The sequence below is a fragment of the Mus caroli genome, unplaced genomic scaffold (assembly GCF_978045245.1).
Source record: "Mus caroli unplaced genomic scaffold, Mus_caroli_1 scaffold_13, whole genome shotgun sequence".
Lineage (NCBI taxonomy): Eukaryota > Metazoa > Chordata > Mammalia > Rodentia > Muridae > Mus > Mus caroli.
This window is the reverse complement of record NW_028227268.1, coordinates 41,916,296-41,928,345: the sequence shown is the minus strand read 5'-3', so window position 1 is coordinate 41,928,345 and position 12,050 is coordinate 41,916,296. Positions and strand designations below refer to the sequence as shown.

At 41.5% G+C, this 12,050-nt stretch overlaps 1 protein-coding gene across 3 annotated transcripts in view; it reads right to left on the bottom strand.

Annotated features, from left to right (window-relative positions):
• Positions 1–12,050, bottom strand: part of Myo1d (myosin ID) — a 303,674-nt gene that overhangs the window by 237,871 nt on the left and 53,753 nt on the right. The gene's annotated exons all lie outside the window — the stretch shown is intronic.

Here is a 12,050-nt window from a genome sequence, read left to right as displayed (position 1 = left end):
GTTACTAATACAATTGATTCAACTTATATTTTTAAACACTTTTAAAAAGTGTTTTTGTAACACTTTAAAGTCTTTTCCATAAGGGTTTTCTTGGTTCTGTTAGCCTTAAGTCACTTCCCTCCTCCACTGGACTTTCAGGACAATTACTGCCTCTAACTTATCTGCCAATTAAGTGTCTCACAAAGTTCTTCCACTGCTCTTTTAAGCTAGTGTTTCTACATTTGTTTACAGCACGTTCTGCATTTGCTATTAAAACATCATTACTTCAGGTGTTGTGTCTGAAGCTGTCACTTGGTCTGTGAAGTGAAAGGACAATGTTTACAGAATTGTACACAATTTAACATTGCAATGATAGCCAAGGGTGAGATTTAGTGGACTTACATTGATCAACAAAGTACAGATCAGTTTGGACTCTCTCAAACACAGGCTGAGGCTGCATGAGGAAGTGGTGTAGACCTAGCAATTAGCCGTGTACAGTAGCACCAGGCTACAAAGAATAAGATTTAAGGGCACAGTGGCAACTCTGGCTCAAAAACATACATATCAGACATCATAAGCATTCTATTTGCAATGATTGTTTGTTATGTTTAGTCACTGTTAATCAGTGTCTCTGCATATTACTGTAATATTATTAGCTAAGTTAGATGCCTGCGCTGAATGTATACCCCTGGATTCAAACAGGAAAACACAACCTGCAGTGCAAAGATATTTCACCTGGGGAAGTGAGTAGGCTATGAGTGTTCCCCTGGGAATGGGAAAAGAGCCCTGAGGAAGTGAGGCCCATGTGAAGACACAGCAAGAGGTCAGCTTCTTCAAGGGGCAGGTCTTAAAGAGATACTGAGCCTATTTGATCTAGATCTTGGTCTTGATCCTAGACTTTCTAGCTTCCAGAGCCCTCAGGGTAAATTTTAGTTGTCTATAAAACACCCAATTTAGCCGGGCGTGGTGGTGCACGCCTTTAGTCCCAGCACTCGGGAGGCAGAGGCAGGTGGATTTCTGAGTTCGAGGCCAGCCTGGTCTACAAAGTGAGTTCCAGGACATCCAGGGCTACACAGAGAAACCCTGCCTCGAAAAAAAAAAAAAAGCCCACCCAATTTAGGGCATTATGTTGAAGAGAGAAAGAGAGAGAGAGAGAAAGAGAGAGAGAGAGAGAGAGAGAGAGAGAGAGAGAGAGAGAGAGAGAGAGAGAGAGAGGTGTATGTACGCAGGCACACATGCACCACAATGTGCATGAGGACATCAGAGGACAACTTCCTGGAGCTGGACCTTGCCTTCCACATGGTTGAGGCAAGGTCTCCCTTGTTCCTGTTTGTGTTGCATCCTCCTTAGAATTCTGAGCAATTCTGTCTCCATCTTTCACCTCACTGTAGTTGTCCTGGGAGAAGAGATGCATGCCACTGTTCCCCACTTTATATGTGGGTTCTGAGACTCCAACCAAGTTGTCAAGCTTGTGGAGCAGTGCCTTTATCCACTAAGCCATTTCCCCAGCTCCCCCACCTTCTTTTTGAGACTGGCACTCCCTGTTACAGCCAGACCCCAGTAAGCCTCTGGGGTCTGCCTGTTTCTGTCCACTCAACCAAAAGCCTCACCTAGCTTTTACATGGGTGCTGGGGTCTGAACTCAGGTCCTTATGGTTGTATAGCAAGCATTTTACCTCCTAGCCATCACTTCAGGCCCAAGAGATTAATATATTTAAAATATACTTTTCTTGAGAGCAAAGATTACATCATCTGTTACTGTATGTTCACAGAGCCAAGGCTGTTTGGCTTTCCATGGCAACCCTTACCTGCTCACTATGAATGGATTACTTATTTCTTTGCCTGCTCTTTAGTTTCAATTTATTCCGGAAAGGAGTGGTCCAGAGTAAATGGTGACTGCCATTTCCTATTTTATAAAACTGGCAACCTACAGGTGTTAGCTAACATGAGGAGGATAAGTATGTGTGGGTTTTATAGTGCTCCCTGCTCTGTATGTTACATACATACACACCAAGATTATAGATTAATTTCAATTGAGGACAATTAATAGTCATAAAACTTAAACTTATCAAATTTAAGTTTTGATTTTTAATTTCTTTCATGGAAGTTTTTTTTCTTTTTTCAAGAAAGGGTTTCTCTATGTAATCCTGGCTGTCCTGGAACTTGGTCTATAGACCAGCCTGGCCTTGAACTCATGAAGATCCTCTGGCCTTTGCCTCCCAAATGCTGTGATTAAAGGCAAAAGTCACCACCACCTGGCTCTTATGGAAGATTTTATAGTCAGTTCACGTCAGATGGGATAAAGCTCCAGAAATTAATATAATTCTACTATTAGAGTTAACATTATTCAAATTTCTTAGTTAAATATCAATAAGAATACTACTATTTAAATTAATTGGTTAATAAAGCCTCATATACCATTTCAGAAATGTCATATGCCTATATCTTATATAATTAGTTTTAAAAGACACATTATATAATACATACCATATAACATGTTTCATTGTATAAGTAGAAATATAAGATATAGATCATATAATTGCATCTCTATGCTGTTCTTTTCAATTACTATCCCTTAAACACTATGGCAGATGACTGGATTCTTCCTTTCTTCTCACCTCTTGCAAACAGGCAGGGTCATGCATCATTTCCGCCTAATGGGCCACTGTGGAACACAGAGACCTGGGCCAAGGTACAGAGAAGCTGGAGTGCACATGCTTTGGTGATTAAGGAAGCTGTGTTTGAGATGCAGAGTCAGCCACAAGATTGAGCTGCAGTGTGCATGCTTGGTCACAGACGGGGAGGCACCCAGATCCACAGGAGACCACAGTGGGGGGTGTGTGTGAGAAAATTGCCTTTGTTACAAAAAGACCTATACCTTTAGTAGTATGTCACGAGGTACACTAGGGGGCAGGACGAGTCTTGCTCCACGGCTTCTAGTATTTATAGAAACTATAACCATAAAGCAATCAGAAATATTCATTTTCAATCAGTTTAAACTTTACAGCCATGAGAAACTGGCCAGTGTATCTTGATGTGGGCCTTCCAACATCTACATCCCTCCTCAGTTTGACTTCAGGCTCTCTCTTAGAACTGTGCTCGGTTGGCCTTCTGTTTCTCCTGCCAACTGCTTCCCACCCTTCCTTCCTCCCTTAGTGTTTTTGGCAGTCTGGGCACTCTTCTCCATAGCTGCATCCACAACCCATTGTCACAGGTTCCTGGGTTAGGTCACTTCTCATCCTTCCACACTTCTTAGAGCTGAATGCACCTTCCAGCTGTGTTACTCTGTCAGCTGCTTCCTGCTGATGGCTCTTGTACCCTCCTGTATATCAACACTCTAGCTTTGCCCTGCTGTTTACTCTTGAGTTCATGTAGCCTATTCGTGCACCTTTAGGTAAAGATGGCTATAAGAGAGATCTGTGACATACAATGTTTTTAGATAATGTGTCTATTTATCAGTGTTCCTTGGATTTGCTGGTGAAAACTACTTTAGTTTAGAAGTTGGTCTTATAATTTAATGATTTATAGGCTTTTTACAAAGTAGATCAACTAAATAACATAATGCTGGCTTCACCAAAGGGTTGCACCCTTTGAGAAGAGAAGGGAGAGGCTACAGCCATGAGAAGCAGGGAAGAAATAGGAAGGTTGAGGGGGAGACTAGAGTAGCATCAGAAGCCATGCGAAAGGGGAGGAAGCAGCACCTCTGAGCTCAGGGAAACAGCATTCTGAAACGGACACTTCCAGTGTCTGTGGAACAGCCCCACTGGGATGCCTCACAAGACTCCTCGACTAACCCCTGCAGACTAAAATGACTCGACCATCTTCTTAGTGTCTATGACTGTCCACCTGGACAATCATGGCTAGGAAGCCAAAGGAGGCTCTTCTTTCCTATGTCTGCCATACTCCAAGATAGCAGCTGGGCCTCTCATTCCTCTCCTCTCTGCCCCCACCTCACACTCAGTCTGACTTGACTTTTGATAATACCATTAGCTTCCGTGACTCTATTTTACATCATTCTTGGATCTGTTTTCCTCCAGTTATTAAATGTTTTGAACAGTGTAGCCGACACTACATGATCTCTACCCATACTCCACTAACCTTCCTCCTTTTTCTAGTACTTTGATCTTACTCATCTGCCCCACATTGTCCAGCTATAGAATAGTGCCTTCAACTATGGAAGCACTGACTTTCTCTAAAGAAGCTATGAGTTGGAATTCCAGTTCTCTTGCTAGTGATTCTATTGAGTGAAGACAAGGGCAAATTCCTTTTCAGTGTTCTCAAAGGTACATATTAGCTATTAAAAAGAATTAATATTTACCAAGTACCTACAAAATGTCAAATACAAGATTGGGTAGTAGCTTCATGTGTATTATGTCATTAAATCCTCAAAGTAAGTAACCTCTGCTATAACTGCGACATCCTCTCATCATGAACAGTTTCATTTAGCAAATGGAACAAATGTGAAGTCATTCAAACCCATCATCTACTCCTGCAGTACATCCTTATTAGTCCAACTTTCAAAACACATTGAGCAGTCAACAGCTACTCCTGTAAACGGTTATTAGCACTGGGGATTTCCCAATACTTGGAAAGATATTCAAGCGGTGACTCTCCTTTAGTGTATCTTCCAGTATCACCCTTCCAGCAGATAAGTCTGCACAGGCCTGGGTTCTCACAGATCCTATTACTCACTTGTGTAACAAATATTTATAGTGTTAGGCAATGTGCCAGATGTTAGATGTAATAGTGATCAATACACTCATAGCTGTCACCATCCAGACAGCCTAGGAGAGGGAAGAGACTAGCAAAAAGAAAACAAAGAGGAAGAAGTGTGGTAATAGAGAAAACACAAGGTGATGTCAGGCCACAAAGGGATGGTCTTGTATCCAGATATCAAAGCTCTGAAAAGGCAATTCCAGAGATAACATCTAAGCTGAGAAGAAAGAATGGATGGGAGTGACCTGAGGGGTGGGTTAGGAGCGGTAGGAGGAACAGATCAACACAGATCACAGCAGGACAGAGGCAGGAGGATTTGAGAAGGTGTTTAAAGAATAGACAAAGGTTCAGTAAGGCTGGAACACAGTATGAAGAAAACACAGCAGAGGAAGGGAAGGGAAGGTAGCACAGGACAAGGTAGGAGAGCAGAAGGGCGGACACAGGTCTTCCAAGTTCCACTGAAAGTATAGGTCTAGTGTTTGGTGGACTGGGGAAGCAGCGGTAGGAGGATCGGGAGTTCAAGGTCATCCTCAGCTATATAATACATCTAAGTCTAGCTAGTGAGGTGCAGGGTGGGGCTGGTGACAACACAGCTTTGGGGTGAGGGCTTAGGTCAAAGGTTGCCTAGCACATGCAAGGCCCTGGTATAGTGAGAATATGAAATTTTGGTTTCTTTAAAAAAAAAAAGAAATATTTTAAGAATATGTTTTCGTTTTAATCCCAAGTGTGCAGCTATGGAGCTGCTTTGCAGCAGCTGACTGTGATTGCCTCACACCTAGCAGAAGCATGGTTTTGCCAGCTGCAGATAGTTTCTGTGACTGCGTGACATTTGGAATTCTGGGAACTTTTCAGAGGGAATATAAATGCCCTGAGAAGTGAGGTTGATGGTTGATGGCCATGGTGGTGGGGTAGTTACAGTTTGTTAGTACTCATATTCAAAGAAGAAACAACCAGGAAGGAAGGAAGGAAGGAAGGAAGGAAGGAAGAAAGAAAGAGAGAGAGAGACAGACAGAGAAAGAGACAGACAGACAGAAAGTAGATTCAAGGATTTCTATCTCTCTCCTGTCCATCTTTCTTTGTTCCCTATCTAGTGAATAGTGGATGAAACCAGGGATGGGGGTGGAAGGGTGAAAAAGAAGAAGAACCCACAAAGTAGCAAAGACCCAGCTACATACTAGCATTAATCCTTGCACTGCTAAATAATTATGTTTTATTCTAAGAGCAAGGTCTGGACATGGAAGGATTTTGGGTTCCGCACTTTGGAAAGCTAATTCTAGCTTCAGCGTGAAAGTATTAAGTCTGCAGCCAGTGACACTTGTTGAGAGACAGTTGCACCCATGGGACTTCACTAAGACTAAAACTGTCGCCCTGTGTGATCAGATTTAGAGCTCTGTGAGTTTAGGATGAGATGAGTCCATCTGGACTTCCTGGGAGTCAAGACACTGTGGAGAGATAGGCAAAGAATGACTGCATTTCTGACTTGGATTAGGTAGGCTGGTAAATTTCTTGAAACAGCAACACCTTTTAGTGATTGCCACAATCCAGGGCAGCTGTATAAACAATGGTCTGGGACTGACATTTTAAATGTTCTTCTCCTTTATTCCTTCTGCATTTATAAATAACAGCAAATACTCTCTGGGTTTGTAAATACAGAGATGTGACCTTATAAATGATGTGGGTGGGAGGAAGATAATCACAGGCCCTACCTAATCAGAGTAACTACTACTTGGCTGTTAAAAGAGCCAAGTAATTTGGAATAATGAAGGCAAGACTAAGAATTAGCAGGCTAGTTTAAATGAAGCCATTCTTTTTTCAAGTGGGATGCATTACAAATTAAGACATAATGAATCACTCTTAAAAATTAAATACTTTTGGATTTGCTGTATTACCTAATAAAAGTTGCCTTGGTATAACCCTAATTGTAATAACAAATAAACCCCGTTTTACACTGGCTTAACATAAGAAGTTTATTCACAACCCCAAAGTATTCCAATATAAACGCTTCTGGGACAAAATATTGGGTCTTTGCATCATGCAACCATTTAGTGATCTGTCTGACAAAAACTCTGCCTCATCCAACTTCAGGCTCCTCTAGGTATCAATGTCCAGTCAGCAGAAGGGGCCAGGGAATGGGGAAATCAGACATAAACGATCAGTCTCATGACACATACAGCTGCAAGGAGATATGTACAGGAAGGAAGGACAGGAAACATGCTTTGGTAATTTGGTTAGCAGTCTCTTTGTACAAACAGTAAAACTCAGGGCAAGATATATGACAGAGCAGATTGCTGACAGGATTAAACACAATACCTAAACAGTTATAGGGAAGGTTTCATAGACACAAAAGCAGAACCCAGATAAGGTGGGATTAGACAGAGAAGCAGGAAGCTAAGAATGTTCCTGACCAAGGGGATAATACAGGCTTCAATGGTAAGAACTGGAAAATTCAGTATTAATTCTTATTCTTGCCCTTCAACTTTGAAATCATTTAAATAATTCTTTTGGTTTCTCCACACCTGATTTCTGTAGGGCAATTAAAAGCAAATTTGAACAAACTGCAGCAGACTACAATTCTTACATATTACCTTTGAATACTGTGATATGTCCACCCTAAAATCCATGCTGGTATTTAATCTCCATTGTGAGGTACTGTGAGGGTAGAAACTTAGTCTGGGTATGCGGTTTAGGGCTTTTGATTAGGTCATCGAGGCAGATGCCTGTGATTGAAGCCTGATGATTTTATGAGGGGGTCAGGGCCGGTGACTCAGGAAGTAAAGTCCTCAATGTGTAAGTGTGAAGACCTGATTTTGCGTCTCCAGAACCTACATGTCCTGTAATCCAACTCTCCTATGGGATGGGGCTGGGGGTGGAGACAGAAGAATCCTTCAAGCTCACCAGCCAGCTAGCTTCCTGTACACAGAGATGAACAAGGGACCTGTCTTAGACAAGATGGAAGCTTCGGACAACACCTGAGGTTGACCTCTGATGTACCATGGCATACACATGAACAAGAACACACATGCATACACAGAGATTTAATTTTTTTTTTTCGAGACAGGGTTTCTCTGTGTAGCCCTGGCTGTTCTGGAACTCACTCTGTAGACCAGGCTAGCCTCAAACTCAGAAATCCGCCTGCCTCTGCCTCCCAAGTGCTGGGATTAAAGGCGTGCGCCACCACGCCCGGCTGAGATTTTAAAATTTATTCAAGTGTACCTAGCATGCTCAGAAAAAAACCTGGGTTCAATACAGTACTAAAAAAGCAAGCAAACAAACAAACAAACAAACAAAAAAACCCCCAGAGGCCAGAGGCATGTATACAGCAGTCTCTGAGCCACTTCAGGACTTTTGGTTCAAGATCATTAACCTTGAACCAAAACTGTGAGCAAAAATCCCTTTTCTTTATAGCCCAGCCAAGCTGTGGTACTGTTATTAGCAACAGAAAACATTTTTGAAATGCTACTGTGTGAAAAATATTAATAATTTTTTTATTTCAAAATATTAAACTATGTATTTATAATTAGTGAACAATGAATTACATGGTATTTATATTGAAACAGTCAAAATCCATCAATGAATGCTTTCATTGCAGACATTACAGATGATTCCTGGATATAACATCAATTAGGAGGTTAAAATTCAAAATCCTAATTCATTTTCATCACAAAAAGTAGAATTTTTGTCTTTTTCCTTCAAGTATAACACTATTCTCTTAAAATTTTTTTGCAAATAATTCAGAATTTGTATTTCTAACTAAAGAGAAGGACAACTAAAAAAAGAAAGAATAGGCACACATATCATAAAACTTTTTGTTAGGTAAAATTGTGACAATCCATCTGTGTACCATAAGCAAGCAGCTATGACACTTTTCTACTTAGTGAGGTACTAAGGGAACTATGGTCAGCAAAACTAGGACTTTATCTGCTAGCTCTTTTACAGTAAACGATTACATTTTTAAAAATCTGTAATTTTTTTATGTTAAAGGATCTGCGGACTGATCTTGGCAAATCTGCTAGGGCACAGGTAAACAATGGCCATATCATCTAATGGCTCAACAGAGGGCAATCTAGGGTCCCTCTCCACTACACTCAAAAGATGATCCTCGCTTTGTTTGAGTTAATTTTATATCCAGCTTCTGCACTGAAGCTGTTTATCAGGTTTAGGAGTTCTATGATGGAATTTTTAGGGTCACTTGTATATACTATTATATCATCTGCAAATAGTGATATTTTGACTTCTTCCTTTCCAATTTGTATCCCCTTGATCTCCTTTTGTTGTCGAATTGCTCTGGCTAGGACTTCAAGTACAATGTTGAATAGGTAGGGAGAAAGTGGGCAGCCTTGTCTAGTCCCTGATTTTAGTGGGATTGCTTCAAGTTTCTCTCCATTTAGTTTGATGTTGGCTACTGGTTTGCTGTATATTGCTTTTATTATGTTTAGATATGGGCCCAATCCTAAATCTGGTAGGGGACTAATATCCAATATATACAAAGAGCTCAAGAAGCTGGACTCCAGAAATTCAAATAACCCTATTAAAAAATGGGGTACAGAGCTAAACAAAGAATTCTCAACTGAGGAATACCAAATGGCTTAGAAGCACCTGAAAAAATGTTCAACATCCTTAATCACCAGGGAAATGCAAATCAAAACAACCTTGAGATTCCACCTCATACCAGTCAGAATGGCTAAGATAAAAAATTCAGGTGACAGCAGATGCTGGTGAGGATGTGGAGAAAGAGGAACACTCCTCCGTTGCTGGTGGGATTGCAAGCTTGTACAACCACTCTTGAAGTCAGTCTGTCAGGTCCTCAAAAAATTGGACATTGTACTACTGGAAGATCCAGCAATATCTCTCCTGGGCATATAACCAGAAGATGTTCCAACTGGTAATAAGGACACATGTTCCACTATGTTCATAGCACCCTTATTTATAATAGCCAGAAGCTGGAAAGAACCCAGATGTCCCTCAACAGAGGAATGGATACAGAAAATGTGGTACATTTACACAATGGAGTACTACTCAGCTATTAAAAACAATGAATTTATGAAATTCTTGGGCAAATGGATGTATCTGGAGGATATCATCCTTAGTGAGGTAACCCAATCACAAAAGAAGTCACTAGATACGCACTCACTGATAAGTGGATATTAGCCCAGAAACTTAGAATACCTAAGATACAATTTGTAAAACACAAGAAAATCAAGAAGAAGGAAGACCAAAATGTGGATACTTCATTCCTCCTTAGAATAGGGAACAAAATACCCATGGAAGGAATTACAGAGACAAAGTCTGGAGCTAAGACAAAAGGACGGACTATCCAGAGACTACCCCATCCAGGGACCCATCCCATAATCAGCCACCAAACCCAGACACTATTGCATATGCCAGCAAGATTTTGCTGAAGGGACCCTGCTATTGCTGTCTCGAGTGAAGCGATGCCAGTGCCTGGCAAATACAGAAGTGGATGCTCACAGTCATCTATAGGATGGAACACAGGACCCCCAATGGAGGAGCTAGAGAAAGTGCCCAAGGAGCTGAAGGGGTCTGCAACCCTATAGGTGGAACAACAATATGAACTAACCAGTACCCCCAGAGCTTGTGTCTCTAGCTGCATATGTAGCAGAAGATGGCCTAGTCGGCCATCACTGGGAAGAGTGGCCCCTTGGTCTTGCAAACTTTATATGTGCCGGTACAGGGGAATGCCAGGGTCAAGAAGTGGGAGTGGGTGGGTAGGGGAGCAGGGCAGGGGGAGGGTATAGGGACACTTTCAGGATAGCATTTGAAATGTAAATAAAGAAAATATCTAATAATAATAAAAAAAGATGATCCTCCATTTTATTCACTGAAACTACTATTTTATACTGAGAAAATGACTCAAGTTTAAGAACTGGTTTGTCAGCTAAACAGAACAGCTCATATATCCAAGAAAAATAACCTTAGCTATGAGAACTGGCAAATGACAGCTTATTTTCAATTTGAAATCTTGTTAAAAATAACTAAAATGAAAGAATTTTATTGGGGTGTTGTCACTCCTTGTAGCTTTTCTTCTAAACGGTGTTCAAGTACTCCTGTAGCAGCCAGCACTTACGCAGCGGTACCATGTCAGGGCCTGTGCTAAGTTCCTTCCATCTGTTATCACCTGAATCCTCACTACCAACTTATAAATAAAACATCTCCAACATCAGAGTTTAAGGACTGGTTTCAACACGTGGGGGTACTTTCCTAAGTCCTTCAAGTATCACAGAGGAAGGGCTGAGACTCCCCTCTCTATTTCTAGAGCCAGAGTTCTTAACCTGCCCCTCACCTTGTCCTGCAGATCCTCTGTAAGCAAGAGGGAATTCTCCTAACATTCTCATCTACAGCTCCACTGTCCAGCAGCCCCTGGTCCTCTTCTCAGCACCACCAAGTTGGGGCTCCACACAATCCCTCTTCAAGGAAGGAGTGTTGGCTAAGTCAGTACCACCAGCAACACCAGCTCAGTGGGAAGACATCTCAGGTGAGATTACATCACCATGGAGGAGGACAGGATGACCTCATCCAGTTCAAAGATCAAAATGTGAGACCTGAGTTTCTAGCCTTCTTTTTAAAGTGGGTGCTAAAAGAAAGACAAAGAAGGTAAGATAGAGTCAGAAGACAAAGAAGGTGAGATAGAGGCAGAGTCCAAAGAAGCATTTTGACACGTGCTGTGCAGCCAGGAGACCCGGGATCTCATTCTGCTCCAGCATGGCTGCATCTTAGCTCCTGGGTAACAAACACATTACCTGGGAGTGAGGGTAGCCTACATAGAAGCCTCCTATGACCACTGAATAAGAGTGCGCAAGACAGGCCTGGAGTTCAGCTCCCTATGCTGAGAGTAGTGCACTAAAACCACTTTAAATTCTTTCCAGCTAAAATCTTAGGAAGTTCTGTCTCATTTTCAGTTCCAAACCTTTTTAAAAGTAACCCAAACAAAATTCTACCAGAAAAGTTGATGTCACCTCTTCCTTGCTTTTTCCTTAAACTGGACTGTTTTGTTTTGTTTGTTTAAAGGACATGCCTGGAGACTACTCCACCTACATAAAAGAAAGTCAGCAGGAGCCGAACAGTAACGGCAGCTGGTTATTTACTTCATTCTGAAAACGTTTGCTGCAATGTTGGCTAAAAGCGATTTGACGTGACACAGCAATAATTCTTCATCACACAGAAGTCAGTTCCATCTTTTTTTTTTTTCAGGCTAGTTTGTTTACTGAACAGGAGGCTATGCTGACTTAGAACATTGGCTGTGAAGAGACTCACAGGATCTCTCAGGAATGCTGGGGAGAAATTGCCAGACCTAGAAGTGACAGGTAATGCCGTGGTTTCTTTCCATTTCTCTCTCCT